The sequence below is a fragment of the Mus caroli genome, unplaced genomic scaffold (assembly GCF_978045245.1).
Source record: "Mus caroli unplaced genomic scaffold, Mus_caroli_1 scaffold_5, whole genome shotgun sequence".
NCBI lineage: Eukaryota > Metazoa > Chordata > Mammalia > Rodentia > Muridae > Mus > Mus caroli.
The window spans coordinates 78,803,170-78,819,629 of record NW_028227260.1 but is presented as its reverse complement, the minus strand read 5'-3'; the positions used below and the strand labels follow the sequence as shown (position 1 = coordinate 78,819,629).

Sequence of the window (16,460 nt, the reverse complement as noted above, 5' to 3'; positions counted from 1 at the left end):
TGCTCTCTTTTCTCTCTATTTTTTTATTATGTATTTTCTTTATTAACATTTCAAATGCTATCCTGAAAGTTCCCTATACCCTTCCCCTGCCCTGCTCCTCTACCCAGGTTTTGGCTTCTTTGTTTAAAATCAAGTTTCCATATGGGCAGCTATACACTCCTGCCCATATACCCAAAAGATGCTCCAACATAACACAAGAACAAGGACACATGCTCCACTATGTTTATAAACTGCTTCATTCATAATAGCCAGAAACTACAAACAACCCAGATCTCTCTCAACCAAATAATGGATACAGAAAATGTGTTTCATTTACGCAATGACATGCTGTTCAGCTCTTAAAAGCAATAACATCATGAATTTCAGAGACAAATAGATGGAACTAAAAAACAGTCCTGAGAGAGGTAACCCAGACCTCAAAAGACAAGCATGATATATTCTCACTGATAATTAGATATTAACCATAAAGTACAAAGTACCCATGCTATACCCCACAGACCCAAAGAAGTTAAACAAGATGCAGATAACCACAGTAAAACAATGAACTGAAGTGAGGAAGTCTTATGGAAGAGGTAGAGTAAGGATTGAGGGCCCTGAAGGGGATAGGAACTCCACAGGAAGACCAACAGAGTCAACTAACCTGGACCCTTGGAGCTCTCAGAGACTGAGCCACTAAACAAAGAACATACATGGGCTGGACATAGGCCTCCCCACACATATGTTGCAAACATGCAGTTCAGTCTCTTTGGTGTCCTTGTCTGGCCTCAGTGGAAGAGGATGCACCCAATCGGGCAGTCTTGATGTGCCAGGGTGGTCAGATTCCTGGAGGGGGGGCACCCTCTCAGAGGAGAAAGGAGGGAGAAGAGGGGAGGAACTCTGGGAGGGAGGGACAGCAGTGTTTGGGATGTAAATAAATAAATTCATTAACTAAGATATAAAGAAAGAAATGTAGAAAAACTTTTTTATCCTTTAATCATTTTTTACAGTCCAGACTTTATCACCCTCCCAGTCTACCCTCCAACTGTTCCACATCCTACATCTCGTCCCCCACGCCAAACTTTTTTATTAGATATTTTCTTCATTTACACTTAAAATGCTATCCCCAAAGCCCCCTATACCCTCCCCCCACCCTGCTCCCCAACCCACACACTCCCACTTCTTGGCCCTTGCATTCCCTGTACTTAGGGCATATGATATTCGCAAGACTGAGGGCCTCTCCTCCCATTGATGGCAGACTAGGCCATCCTCTGCTCCATATGCAACTAGAGACACAGCTCTGGAGGGGTACTGGTTAGTTCATATTGTTGTTTCTCCTACAAGGTTGCAGACCCCTTTAGCTCCTTGGGTGCTTTCTCTACCTCCTTCATTAGATGCCCTGTGTTCCATCCAATAGATGACTGTGAGCATCCACTTCTGAATTTGCCAGGCACTAACATAGCCTCACAAGAGAGAGCTATATCAGGAAAACTTTTTAAAAGGAAAAATTGAAGTGTAATAGCTATAGATACGAAACTGAATAAAATGAAAAGCATAATTTTCTTTAACAATATGAATATACAATTCCAATAAATTATAAAAAGTGTTCACATAAATTTAAAATTTTCTCCGGGCAGTGGTGGCACACGCCGTTAGTCCCAGCACTTGGGAAACAGAGGCAGGCGGATTTCTGAGTTTGAAGCCAGCCTGGTCTACAGAGTTAGTTCCAGGACAGCCAGGGCTATACAGAGAAACCCTGTCTTGGAAAACCAAAATAAATAAATAAATAAATAAATTTTTCCTACTGATAATGTAATTATTGTGGTTGTATATAATGGTTTATTTTTATTTGAATAATTATTTAAAATCTATTCAGAAGTGCTATTATTGCTATATAATCACATCAATTTTTTGTTTTCATTTACAATAAGCTCTACTCATGGAAGGAATTCTGTCTTCAAAATTGTAAATATTTGCATGTATGTGCCAAGGCCTCATTCCAACCCCAGTATGCTCATTGGTTGATAGCTCAGTCTCTGAGAGCTCCCCGAGCTTGACTCCCAGTTATTGACTCTCTTGATCTTCCTATGGAGTTCCTTTTCCCCTTTAGGATCTTTAATCCTTCCCAAATAATTTCACTTTAAATAGTTTTATACTTACTGTTTTCTTCTCTTATTCTGGAGTGATTAGCAAATGGGACTTTCACTCAGTATTAATCTTATCCAGTGGTTTATCAAAGAAACATGCACTAGATGTGGTAGCATACACCTTAGGTTCCTCCCTATGAGTTCAAGGTCAGCCTGGTCCAAAGTTCCAGGCCAGCCAAGGCAACATTATGAGACCTTTGTCACAGAAAAACAAAACAAAACAAATAAACAAACAAACAACAAAAACAGACAGAAAAAAGGTAATATACATATTCAATATCTTTACTGTTTAATATTTTATGAGTATGGGTATTTTTTGCTTGGAAGTAATGCTTATATTTGTATCATATACCTGTCTGGTACTTACAGAGGCCAGAAGGATGTGTCTGATTCCCTGAAACAAAAGCAATATATGTTTATGAACTGCCATGTGGATTCTGGGAACTGAAAACAGGTTCTCTGGGAGAGCAGCCTGTATTTTTAACTACTGAGCCATCTCTCTAGCCCCATATCCAATATCCTGTTTGCATACTCTTTAAGATTTGATATACCTCTTTGGCTTTCTACGGAAAATGATAACATAGCCTTTCAAAAATATTTATCTCATTTTCAATTGTGTGTGTGTGTGTGTTTCTGTGTGTGTGTACATGTGATTTCAGGTGCCTAATGAAGCCTAATGAGAGTACAGTGTTGGATTCTGTGGAGATGGACTTATATACAATTATGAACCATCCTGTTTGGGTCCTGTAACCAAACAAGTGTCCTCTAAAAATGCAATACATGCTCTTATTCACTGAGCAATTTTTCAATCCCCTATAACATAATCTTGATTATACTGTTTGCTCTTTACTAATTAACTAAAATAGCTGACTTAACAAATAACAACAGATTATTTTTAAAATATAATTAGTTTTTCCTGTAGGTTCAACTTTTATTTATTTTGTTACTCATTACTAATATTAACTTATATAAACTTACCATGTCAAATATTGAGCCAATAATTTTTAAAAAAAATTTTTCTGGTAAAAAATGAGTAAGACTATATCATTTATTCCAATAAAATATATGAATCCTAGTAATCTTTATTCTTTTTTTTCCTTTTTATTGGATATTTTCTTTATTTACATTTCAAATGTTATACCCTTTCCCAGTTTCCCTCTACAAACCCCCTAGCCCAAGAATTTCAGAGACCTTTACTCATATGTAGTAGGAATAAAAGCAAGAAATGAACTGTCCATTACCTTGAGATACCCAGTGCCCATTTATCCTACACATTCTGTTGTATATACAACAGAGGCTTAACTTTTGACTTATTTTTATATGTATAAGACAATTAGTGATATAAACTTTTGAAGTTTTTTATAGCAAATTATATTTGATACATATTAATAAATTTAAGCACAAGACTAGTGTATGTATACTTGTAATAAGTATTTATCATCTACTATCTGCTCATTTCATACTGAACTAATTAAGCACTATAATAATAAATAATCAATTCAAAACTGCTAAGGGACAGAGAAAAATTATATAATACATTTCAAAAGGCAGCACCAGAAATAACAACTGGAAATTGTTACAAAATAGGAATAAGCACAGTTAAACTGGCTATATAACAGCTTTCAGATAATTTCTTTTCTCATGACTGAGTAATGAAGGGATATTAAAAATTGTCTCCACTGTCTTCATGAGGTAAGTCTTAAGAACAAAGACCTATCATGACTTATAGGCTCCAATAGTCTATCAGGTAAATGCTTTCATATACAGTGAGAGAATTTCTGCTTCACATTGTATTAGTTAGAATATAAGTGTATACATGATCTCAAAAATCACAAAGCAGAGGGATGAAGAAGATTTTGGGGTTATGAGTTTAAATAGTTCAAAAATTTCATCAGAGGCCCACCTTCTTAATTTTTATTACATTCATCCTACAAAGTTGATTACCTTTTAAGATTGATGGTAGCTAAAATATTGTAGATGGCACAATATCTAGTGGAAAAAAAGAAATGGTTTCCTGCTGTTCTAGAAGGTGTCTTAGTTAGGGCTATCATTGCTGTGATGAAATACCATGGCAAAGGGTTTATTAGGCTTACACTTCCATATTCCTCACTGATGATCATTGGCAGAAGTCAGGACAGGAACTCAAACAGGACAAAAACCTGAAGCCAGGATCTGATGCAGAGGCCATGGAGGTGTTCTGCTTGCTGGCTTGCTTCCCTTGACTTGCTTAGCCTGCTTTTTCTTATAGACCACAGAACTATCAACCTAGGGATGACATAGTGCACAATGGGCTGGACATCCCACATCAATTGCTAATTAAGGAAGTGCCCTACAGGCTTGCCTGCAACCCAATCTTTTCTTTCTTTCTTTCTTTCTTTCTTTCTTTCTTTCTTTCTTTCTTTCTTTCTTTCTTTCTTCTTTCTTTCTTTCTTTCTTTCTTTCTTTCTTTCTTTCTTTCTTTCTTTCTTTCTTCCTTCCTTCCTTCCTTCCTTCCCTTTTTCTTTTTCTTTCTTTCCTTCTTTAATTTTCTTTCTTTATATTTTTCTTCCTATTCTTAACAACAAAATAAAATATAATAAAATATAACAAAAACCCATCACATCAAAGTTAGGAAAAGACAAGCTAACAGAAGGAAAAAAAAAAAAGCAAAGAAGGCACAAGAATCATCGACACACTCAGGAATTCAATAAAAGTGATAAACTTTTTTTTTAATTTTAATTGAAGTTCCCTCTTCTCAGATGACTTGAGCTTACTCTGTGGTTAGCATACAACATATTGTGTTTCCTTGTGGCATTTTAATATATATGTAATTACACTTTGTTCTTATTAATTCTCTTCCATTGTCCTCCTTCCCTTCTGAAAATTGCCCCCTTTGTTCTTTCATGTGATACATATCCCATTATTTGCTCATTGTTATTTTGCAGATGTGATACATGAGTTGTCACTGGGTTTGCTACTGATGAGGTGAAGTCTTGATGGAGAATCTCATGATAACAAGAAATACATCTTGTCAGGTTTTCCTGGTCTTCCACATTAGGACCTATGGCATTTATTGAAAGAAATATGTTTGTGAAAGAAAATGTCCAGAATATTTAAGGCCTTCTTTGAACTAACTTTAAGCTAATACTACCTGAGGACATCATTCACTCTCTAAATCAAAAAAGAAGCTTGTAAAGGTCCTATTTAATATGAGCTATTTTCATATGCACCTCAGAATAGAATCATGGTAATCTACTTTCATTGCTATCTGACTGTATGTTTTATAAATGTTCTCAGAAAATGGCAATTCCTGATGTGGCTTTCTGACTTGAAGAATATTGACATTTTATTGCATGGAAACAAGTGAATATGTCAGATATCATTTCCTGAGCTTGAACAATAAAGAGAGAGTAATCCGGTATCTTTGGAAAGCAACAAAGATTAGTTTGAAGAATTGAAAAATGGGAATGGAGACAGATGTCTTATTTCCATTTAAGAACTCAGACCACATCACATAATAAATGGATATTTCTCAGAGAATAACAATAGGTTATCATAAATGCACTCAGTAAGTGACTGCTCCACATGGGATTGTCTTGCAAAGATCAAACTGTACTATTCTTCACATCTAGTCCCAACTATCAATCTGAAAACAAATAGACAACATTGGCAATGAGCTGGGGAAATAAATAGATGCATTTGCCACCATCTATCTATTGTCTTGCTCATAGCCATGGGTTTTAAACCAAACCTGAGTTTTGAACAGTTTAGTATCACACAGTTGAAGTAAATTATTATTATATTAATAAAACTGTTATTATATTAATAAATAAAATATAATAAAATAATTATATTATTTTTAATTTATATTACCATAAACCTTTCTTTCTTATGGTTAACAAAGTGACACATACACACTCACACACACACACTCATACTCACATATGTACACACGAGAGAGAGAGAGAGGAAAACATAATGTAAGTTTATCTTAATACTCTTAAACATGCAAGTATTCTGAAGATGAAATATTCTTTACAAAGCAGAAAGTACATTTTGACTGCTAATTTTAAAAGTTAATGCCATAATTAAGAAAATGTGATTTTGAATTTAGCAGTATTTGTGGCTACTAGTCAAACTTGACTAAATATGGAAAGAACATTTAGTTTATTCTAGAAAATGCCTAATAGTTAACTCAGGATACATTAGTAGTAAACCTTTCATTTGACTAATTTGATTGTTGCCTTACGTAAATTTTAAGTCATGTAGGGAGAGAACAAAGCTTTATAAACAAAATGAACAAAATGTAAGATTTTCTAGAAATGTCATACATTTGTCATGGTTAATGATATGGATATGTACAATATAATCATAATATATGGCATCCTCCCTCTGTGTGAACCTTCATGGTTTCTATATGGCTTCAATGAAATAGAAAATGATCATATATATTTATCTGCTCAAAACAAAGTTTCAGATCCAGCAAACTTAGCTATGTGATAAGAGGTGTTCATGAGAACTAAAGTATATAGAGTTGTGGACAGGATGATTTAAAGAATTGGCCATGCTCACTTCTGATGTATTACTAGCCCTCCTTTATATGTACATATGGTTTAATGGGGACTTTATTTTGTTGCTATTTTGACAGAGTCTCAATATTTAGTCTAGGATTACAAACTTGCCTCTGATAGTCTAGTAGTAGGATTGTAGGAACACATCACTATGCCTGGTTCTTGAGGAATTTCGTGTACTTGAAGTTTGCAGGTAATTATCCATTATATACTGACAGTACAACAAAAGTTGCTTGCTAATGTTGCATTTTATAGATATTGCCTCGAAGGACACCAAAGCAAGGTAAAATCTTGTCAGTGGGCAAACATTTAATATTTCATCTTTCTGTAAGAAATTATAGCCCATAACTGGTCATGGTGGCACATATCTTTAATCCCAAGACTCAATAGGCACAGGCAGGTGGATGTATACCTGTTAGTCTGATGCCAAGCTGGTCTATATAGTGAATTCCTGGACATCCAGGGTACATATATTGATCCTGTGTCAAACAAAACAGAAAGCAAGAACATAAGAAAGCAAGAAAGCAGGAAGGCAGGAAGGCAGGAAGGCAGGAAGGCAGGAAGGCAGGAAGGCAGGAAGGCAGGCAGGAAGGCAGGAAGGCAGGAAGGCAGGCAGGCAGGCAGGCAGACAGACAGAAAGAAAAAAAGAAAGAAAGAAAGAAAGAAAGAAAGGAAGGAAGGAAGGAAGGAAGGAAGGAAGGAAGGAAGGAAGGAAGGAAGAAAGAAAGAAAGAAAGAAAGAAAGAAAGAAAGAAAGAAAGAAAGAAAGAAAGAAAGAAAGAAAGAAAGGAAGAAAGGAAGGAAGAAAGAAAGAAGAAAAAACACCCTGAGGTACATGAGAATAACATTTACAACAGATACTAATAGTAGAGGATTTAACTAGATGATCAGAGACCTAAAAGGGTTGAAGACTTCATCATACAGGTTAACACATATAATATATTTTTATGCACTCAATCTGTACATAATACATTTTTTATAGACCCTAATCATAGTAATAACATAAGAAATAAAGAAGTTATGACGAAGGTAACTTTTGTGATTAAAATTACAGTCTATTTTACTTCATATTTCTACATATCTAAGCACTCAGCTGAGAATCCTAAAATATATATTTCTACTGTGGAATATATTATCTTGAGTTATATGTGATTGACACACATAATTTTATTTCATTAATTTCATTAAATAAATATGGAAAAGAAAGGCAAATGGTGGAGAAAAGAGGGAAGGTATTGTATTGATTGAAATAATTAATTTGAAATACTGACAGAAAAAAAATAACATTGCCTGTGCATAAGAAAAGCAGAAAGTCTTATTTATGATACTCAAATTTTATTCACTGTGTTATCTGTAGGTAAGTGGCAATGACACACTACTGCCAATTTATGAACAAAAACACTGGGAGCTCAGGCTACTCATAAATAAATACAAAGTCCTTGGAAAACTATAATCAGCCCAAGAATTGCCTGGAACAAATGGGTACATATAATATATGACGAAAGACACTGTAAGCTAGGTGTGGTAACACAAGCCTTTAAGGCTAGCACTTGGAAGCACAGACAGGTCTATCTCTACAAGTTTGAGGCCATCCTTGTCTGTCTATTGATCTTCAGACCAAACAAGGATAGTTGCTTGTATGCATATATTTTTCACAGCCTATTTTAATAAGGGTTAAACCCCACCACCACCACCCACATGAAGTAATAGAAAAGGAATGTTATAAGGGCACGAGGGAAGGGGACCTATTTAGAAATAGTTCTTTGGTGCAATTCTAATCTTCATTGTTCTTGGTCCAGTCCACTAGCAAACACCAAACATGAATCAAGAGGTGCAGTCCATTCCATTTGGCAGATACTATGTACATCAATTTGGAAGCTCGCCAATCAGTCAGAGTCTGCAGAAACAGCAAGAAACCACAGAAATCTCAAGAGAAGTTCTTTGGTGAGTTTCTCTCAATGAAGTAACCACAAGCAAAGTTCAGCAATGCAATGTAAAGTGAATCAATACATGCATGTCATCAGACAAAACTAGTGGAGTGGAGCAAAGTGAACCAATTTTTGAGCTCCCACAGTCTATGGAGTAATATTTACATTCTGTCTAAGCATCATGCATTTTTTCACATGTTTGCTATAGCAAAACATCCTTTCACCTGTGTGTTTCAGAAAAAGATTCTTTTACCTGTCTGTGCCAGCAAAATATCATTATAACCTGACTCGCCAAAGAAACCAGAAATTTCCACATTTCTTTGTGAGATCTCAATCAAAACTAGAAAAAAACGACACTATAAAGCCTTCTAATCTAGAAGATTTTTCATGTCTCCTACCCAACTTACTGTGCTATATATACAAAGATATTTTAAGTAATTATACTCTATTATTTCTTCTACTTTTGCTAACACATAGAGATATACCATTGGGGCACTTGAAACTCTAATAAAAATAATAATTATCTAATACTGAGACATCACTTAAATATTGTAATTTGCTTCTGCTTGAATGGCTAAATATATCCAATTATTTTTTGAACACTGAGGTAAAAAAATGAATAGACATATTAAGGAACATATAGAGGAAAAAATACTCTTATATTTTATATGTAACATCTGGACAGTCTGTTTGTTTGTTTGTTTGTTTGTTTGTTTGTTTGTTTGGATGGTCGGTTGGTTTAAGAATGGGTGTCAAAGTTTCCAAGTGAGTGAATCTCATGATAAGCAGAGAGTATTGTTTTACAGTATGAAAGTCATAATGGGCAATAGTTCCTCTACATTCTCGAAGAAGTCATTAGGTGAGCTATAATACAGGTTTGCCAGTTAGAGCATCTTGACATGATGGTCTGAAAATTGATGGCATAACAAAAATTTAAGGAAAGTTGAGAAACAATTTTGTATGGATACAACTATGTCCTACCCTAACCAAACTTCAGCTTGTTGAATCCATAACTGCCAGTCTTACTTATGGGTATCAGTTTTTCTATCTCATTCACATCTATTTTTTCCAAGTTTTATCCTTTAGTTCTGTAAAGCTTTCAAATTTCATTCTAATATCTATTTCCTATTCTTGATTGGTAGCTTGCCTATATTTAAAAAAAAATTATTGCTGTTTGTTTTCAAAATATATGAGTGCTTTGTCTAAATATGTGTCTGTGCACTATATGTGGGCCTGGTGTTGGTCGGAAGAGGGGTTAGGATCCCCTCGGATTGGAGTAATAGATTGTTGTGATTGATCATGAGTGCCCTGAACTTACCTTGGATAAGAGCAGCCAGTGTTATTACCCTCTGAGCAATTGCTCTAGGCCCTGCCTATATTTTTCATGACATGGTTCTTTACTATTTCAGCAAGTACTATCCTCTACAAATACATTCTTTTTTTCATTTAGAAAAAATACATGCAATAACATTTTAAAAATCATTCAAACTTAAATGTGCTTTTAAATGGTTACCTTGTAGATATCAATATATGATAGATATATTAGAAATATCCTTAATACATTAAACTCAACCACACAAAAATAATATAATCATTAATTTTATCTCCATAGAAAATAGTGACAATTTTTACAAGTTAATGTTGTAATTAAAATTAACATTTTAGCATGAATTTCTAAATTATTTTCTTATATCATGAAATTGAACATAAATCACATATACCTACTATAGAAATGTATGCATTCACTTATAAGAGTTCATTTGTTATTGTCAATATTTCATCTGAGAATATATTATCTTAAATTTTCATTATAATCGTTGTTTAAAAGCAAAGTAGTTTATTCACTTTCCTCTCTCTATGACCCCCTTTATTTGTTTTGGCTTAAGAAGAAATGTTCTCACCATGTAGCACAGACTGTCTTTGAACTGATAATTCTTTCTTCTCAGCCTTCTGAATTCTGAGATTATAAGCTACATTAACATGCCGAACTATGTATTTATATTCATGGATGTTTATTTGGTTAACCGGCTCATATTGTATAGAGGTTTAGAAATGTCATTTCTGGAGCTTGTAGTATGTGATCTATGATTCCTGAAAATATCTGGAAGCCTGTCTTCCACAAAGTGTTTGACAAGAATTTTCTTTGTTCATTCAGGTAGAAGCTAACCCAGTAAAAGAAGTCATTTGGGATTTCTTAGTATAAATATCTCCTCTTTGTGCCTTGAGTTATAGATAGGAAAGAAATGTTTGGCACTAGTGGCTCAAAATAATTGCTTCTGATCTTAATTTTCCTATGAATTGTTCTCAGTATCTTTTACATTGTTGTTTAAACAATTAATGGATGCATAAAATCATCTATTACAATAATTAAATATCAGATTGTTTTTCCATATTTGATTTTTATAAGTTTTAAACTCCATGAGATTCTTTTTTTTTACTAAGGTGATTGCATATTTAGTCTTAGTAAGATTTGGTTTAATAAAGATGTCTGTCAGTAAATCAAAGTGGTTCCCTTGGAGACTTCAATTAAAACAAAGACACCTTTCTGTTTTCAAATGTGAAATAGTGAAAGCATACATTTGAGACATGAACAAAACAGCAAAACAAAAAATATCTTTACTGGGTATTTCTGCTAAATAAATATGACATGCACAAACAGTATATATGAATCAATTTTAAACTAATACAATGCTTTTCTTGTCCAATGTAATTATAATTCTAAAAACCACAAACAGCCGGGCAGTGATGGTGCACCCCTTTAGTCCCAGCACTTGGGAGGCAGAGGCAGTTGGATTTCTGAGTTCTAGGCCAGCCTGGTCTACAGAGTGAGTTCCAGGACAGGCAGGGCTACACAGAGAAACCCTGTCTCAAAAAACAAACAAACAAACAAACAAACAAACAAAAAAACAGACAGTAGGGAAGAGGGAGAACAGTGGTTCTGACATTCTACCAATACATTAGCTATGTAAATTAAAGAATTTAAAGATGGCTTAAACTGGATCTATAATAAGATGTGAATTGAATGTGTGTGTGTGTGTGTGTGTGTGTATGACCTTATGTATAACAAAATAAATCACTAGCTTAACAAAATAAGTATATCTAAGCAAAAATTCGTGGTCTTCAAACATTGTATTATCATAAGTAAAAATAATATACCTCAAGCTGAAATTTCATTTATTTAAATGGCATTTATCAATTGAATGAATCTATAAAAATCCCTAAGCTACTATTTGATTTAAGCATATAATTTCCCCCTATTCCACAGAAATTTAGTCAGTAGGTCTAAGTAATAACATAAAATTACTTTTTAAATAAATCTATTATTAAATAAGCATTTTGTAGTAACAAAATGATAACCTAAAACTAAAGACTCCTTCTGTGGGACTAAAAATTAAGCCATGGGTCTAATACAGGCTGGGTAAGCAGTCTATCATGACTTACACAGAAATACACATAGTAGTAGAAACATACTCACTGGCACATGAACAAATCTCCTAAAAATTGAACCCAAAAAGATCGTGATTGGCTGAGGGTAATTGGTTTACCCGAGTATACAGTTTTATGAAGATCTCCTATTCCTCTTGATATTTCACTGTTCCAGAGAGAACATGATTCTTGGAAAGGGATGCCACCGAGGCTCTGATGCAGGTGAGTAAATACTTTAAACTAGTGTGCAGGGATGAATCTGGAGATCTCCAGAATCAAAGTTGGGATTGGAATGAAGATTAAGTCTTCTGCAACAAGCAGCAAGTGGACTTTCCAGAAGGACAGCAAATCTGTCTTTTCCAGAATGATAGAAAATCTTGTTTGAAGAGTTGATGTCTTTCCCACAAAGAAATTTCCAATACCTGGGTTCCCAGAGCACTCTCACTGGCAGAGGGCCAACAAAGCATGAATGTATGTGGACATGTCTCAGCAAATACTAGGAGGTGTCCTCTCCCAATGGCCTCAGTAGCACAAGCAGCAGTGTCCATATTTACTGGCCCCACAGTGAGGATGTCGTGATACCCCAAACTAATTCTGTCATTATCCTCTGCTTCTCTAGTCACTTTGTAGGCAAAAATGAGTCTTTCTCCAGCCTGACTTCTCAAGGTACTGTCCAGCTTTAGTATGAAAGGCCATGAGAAGAACACCAAGTCTAAGACACAAAGCCTGCTGAAATGGATGGAGAACATTAAGCCCAAGAAATCCCACATTAAGCACAAAGCAGCTTCCAAGCTTGAAGAGATGCAATTCCTCCAGCTTTGTGAGTAGCCACCTAAACATCTTTGATAGCATACTAGGCTCCAGACTCTACTCCAACTTCAGAGACCTAACCAACTCAGAGAATGAGGACATATTCCTTGAGCTGCAGAACATTCTCTACCATGTGAAGCAGATGTGGAAGATAGTCAACCAAAACGTTTTCAGATGGGAGAGACTTGAACTCAGACCTAACTTTGTTTCCTTGTCCATCATTTCCAAAACAGATGCACCTGGGTGTGAACCATGAATGAGAAACACTCAGTGACCTGAATAGCTGCCCCAAAGACCATGCCCCACATAACTGCCCCAAAGACCATGAAGAGCCCATTGTTATCCCATAAAGAAGGGACTCTGGGATAAGGACTTCCCTGTCCAGGTGCAATCTGTACAGGGTGAGGTGGCAACAGCTTTCAGAGTCCTCACCAGCTCTGAGATCTGTATCTTTGCCGATTAACTGTCAGTCTGTGGCCCAGAATAACCTATTACAAAAATACTCACTCCTGAAACTGACGATCCTGCTGGAAAAATACCCACTTTCCAACAAGGATGGTTTTAACTAGGCTGTGTCCAAGTTCATGAAAGGGATCAAGGTTCCAGACTACAAGGACTGAACAACGTCACAGCTGCTGTGAAAGAAATCCAGATGATTTTCTACTAACCTGGCTGTGCACTTAGCTCATTTTCTTTTCTACCTCAACAGCCTGAAGAGAGAGAATTCTCTAAGAGTAATGCAATGAAAATAAGAGTTTGGGTGAACAGAGCAGAAAGATCTGAATGACAACCTAGCCACCACTCAAGGGCTGTTTCACGTGATTGTTGAATGCAAGAAGCTCTTCCAGGTTCCTGAGGAAATGAGCCGATCCCACTACTCTTACACTGAGAAAAAGCTGAAGGTCCTTACACTCATCAACCTACTTGCTACAGACATTTCTTCAAGGATGTGTCTGTGTAAATGGCCTGTTTTAGGGCACAAAAGAGAATTTCAAAGGATGGGTCAGCTATCCCACCTTATAGGACAGGGTGAGATTTTCTATAAAATGGTAAGTGTAGGACCTCCATTAAGGCTTTGGAAGTCAAAACTTGAAGTCCCTGCTGTAACCAAGAAGATCTTAAAGCTCCTTCTGAAGGAGTACCACGTTTGGGTTATGGACCTGCTGGACTCAAAGGTGATTGGAATCCTGGATAGCCAGACTTAAATCTACCATTATTTCCAAAACAGCATGGTGCTCCAACTTGCTAAAGACTATGTCATATTCAGGACCTGGAAGATTAATTTACCCAAGAGAGATGGTGACCTCTTATTCACCTCTGTAGAACATGGCTGGGCACATGTAGTTAAGGGGAGAGGTAATATGATCCTGTCCCAAGCTCACCTACATGTGCAGAGCTGATTTAAGGAGCCAGATGCCAGAGAATAGACTCAATTCCTCCAGCTCTGTAAGTAGCCACAAAATCTTCCAGACATTTGTGTGCAGCTGAAATGGTAAAGATCTAAAACTCCTTCAGTAATCAGGACACTGAAAACAAGGATACCAAATCAAAGTGATTACAGAGGTGAAGCTATTGAGGAGGTAGACCTTTATCCACTACCTGGGTGACTGTAGCAAGAGCCTTGCCAGTCCTTGGAATATAGATATTTCGACACATTCTTTCTTTTTTTGAAAGGACAGTACTATAAAATAATTAATATTTTTCATGATTTATTTATTTATTTATTTATTTATTTATTTATTTATTTATTACACTCCATATTCTTTTCTCTCCCACCCACCCTCCGACTTTCCCACATCCCATACCCCCTCTACACCCTCTGTCTCCATGTGGATGGCCCCAACCCCACCCCTCTAAACTCCGTGGGGCCTCCAGTCTCTTGAGGTGCATCATCTCTGAATGAACATAGACCTGGCAGTCCTCTGCTGTATGTGTGTTTAGGGCCTCATATCAGCTGGTATATGGTGCCTGTTTGATGCTCCAGTGTTTGAGAGATCTCAGGGAGTCAGATTAATTGAGACTACTGGTCCTCCTACAGGATGACACTTCTCAGCTTCTTTCAGCTTTCTCTAATTCAACAACAGGGGTCACCTGCTTCTGTCCATTGGTTTTGTGCAAATATCTTCATCTGAGTCTTTCAGCTGCTTATTGAAAATTCCAGAGATTGTCATGCTAGGTCCTTTTTTGTGAGTGTGCTCCATAGCCTCAGTAATAGTGTCAGGCCTTGGGACTTCCCCTTTAGCTGAATCCCACTTTGGGCCTGTTGCTGGACCTTCTTTTTCCCAGGCTTCTCTCCATTTTCATCCCTGTAATTCTATCAAACAGGAACAATTGTGGGTCAGAGTTGTGACTGTGGGATGGCCCCCTCTCCCTCATTTGATGCCCTGTCTTCCTGCTGGAAGTGGGCTCTATACGTTTCCTCTTCCTACTGTTGAACATTTCATCTAACGTCTCTCCCTTTGAGTCCTGAGAGTCTCTTACCTCCCAGGTTTCTGGTGCATTGAGGAGGGTCCCCCCAATCTCCTACCTCTCAAATTTGCCTGTTTCCATTCTTTCTGCTGGCCCTCAGGACTTCAGTCCTTTTCCCTCACCCAATACTAGATCAGGTTCCCCTCTTCCCCCTCCACTCCACCTCCTGCCCACATTCCCTCCAAGGTCTCTCCCTCCCTCCCCACTTTTGATTGATTTCTTCTCCCTCCCAAGTGGGACTGAGGCGTCTTCACTTGGATACTTCATCTTGTTGGCCTTTTTGAGTTCTGTGGACTGTATCTTGGGTTCTTAGAGCTGCCTCATGATTGTCTTTGGTCTATATTGTAAACCTTAACTGTAATATATAAGTCGTGGAGGGGGTACTTGTATTACTCAGATTGCTTCTAAGAAGCAAGAACTCTTTCAGTACCTAAAGGAAGATTCTTTTGTGATATCAACATAAGTGTAACTATGTTTTTTCAGTGTGTTGAGGGCATGAGTGATATATCCACTGGAAAACATGAGTTGGTATTCGTGGACAGGTTTTTATTACTGAGATGAGCAGGTAATGGTTTGCTCTGAGAAGTGTAATTGTGTGTGTTGTTGACTGAATGGCACAGATAGAGGGATGAGATGCAGAGTTTGGCACATTGAGATGCTCCACAAAGGATGTCAATACACCAGGTTTAGTTCAACTTGAAATAGCTGACTACCCAGGGATCTATCCAGAAGGAAAACCTAGCTCCCTTCTTCACTTATTAAGCAATTTTTTTTCTTTTCTATAAACCTTTGCTTCCCATAAACTATTATTGGAATAGCTTACTTATCATAAACTATAGTTTCCCCATGATTGTAAGAATTTATCCAGCAAGACTAGTTCAGGAAAAAGCATCAGCTTCATTGCTTTGACTGACTCCCCAGAAAGGCTTCTAAGATACAGTGAGAAGGAAAAGCTGAGCATAAGCACTGACCCATAAGCAAAGCATCAAAACATTTTTATTTTCAGTAATGCTTGTTGAGCCCTGCGTACCAGGCAAACACTCTACACTGACCTCTAGCTCCAACTCTGTTTTCACTTTTTATGCTGAGACAGAGCCTCAACATGTTGCCAGGCTGTTCTTGAACTTGGACTCACTCTATACCCCAGGTTCCTTT

The 16,460-nt window shown here is 36.6% G+C and overlaps 3 pseudogenes; all 3 read left to right on the top strand.

The window, feature by feature from the left end:
- The first annotated feature begins 12,279 nt into the window (after positions 1 to 12,279).
- Positions 12,280 to 12,824, top strand: LOC147004659 (rho GTPase-activating protein 7 pseudogene; annotated as a pseudogene).
- A 1-nt stretch (position 12,825) lies between these two features.
- LOC147004658 (rho GTPase-activating protein 7 pseudogene) lies at positions 12,826 to 13,456 on the top strand (annotated as a pseudogene).
- Positions 13,457 to 13,480: 24 nt separating this feature from the next.
- Positions 13,481 to 14,391, top strand: LOC110286276 (rho GTPase-activating protein 7 pseudogene; annotated as a pseudogene).
- The last annotated feature ends 2,069 nt before the right edge of the window (positions 14,392 to 16,460 follow it).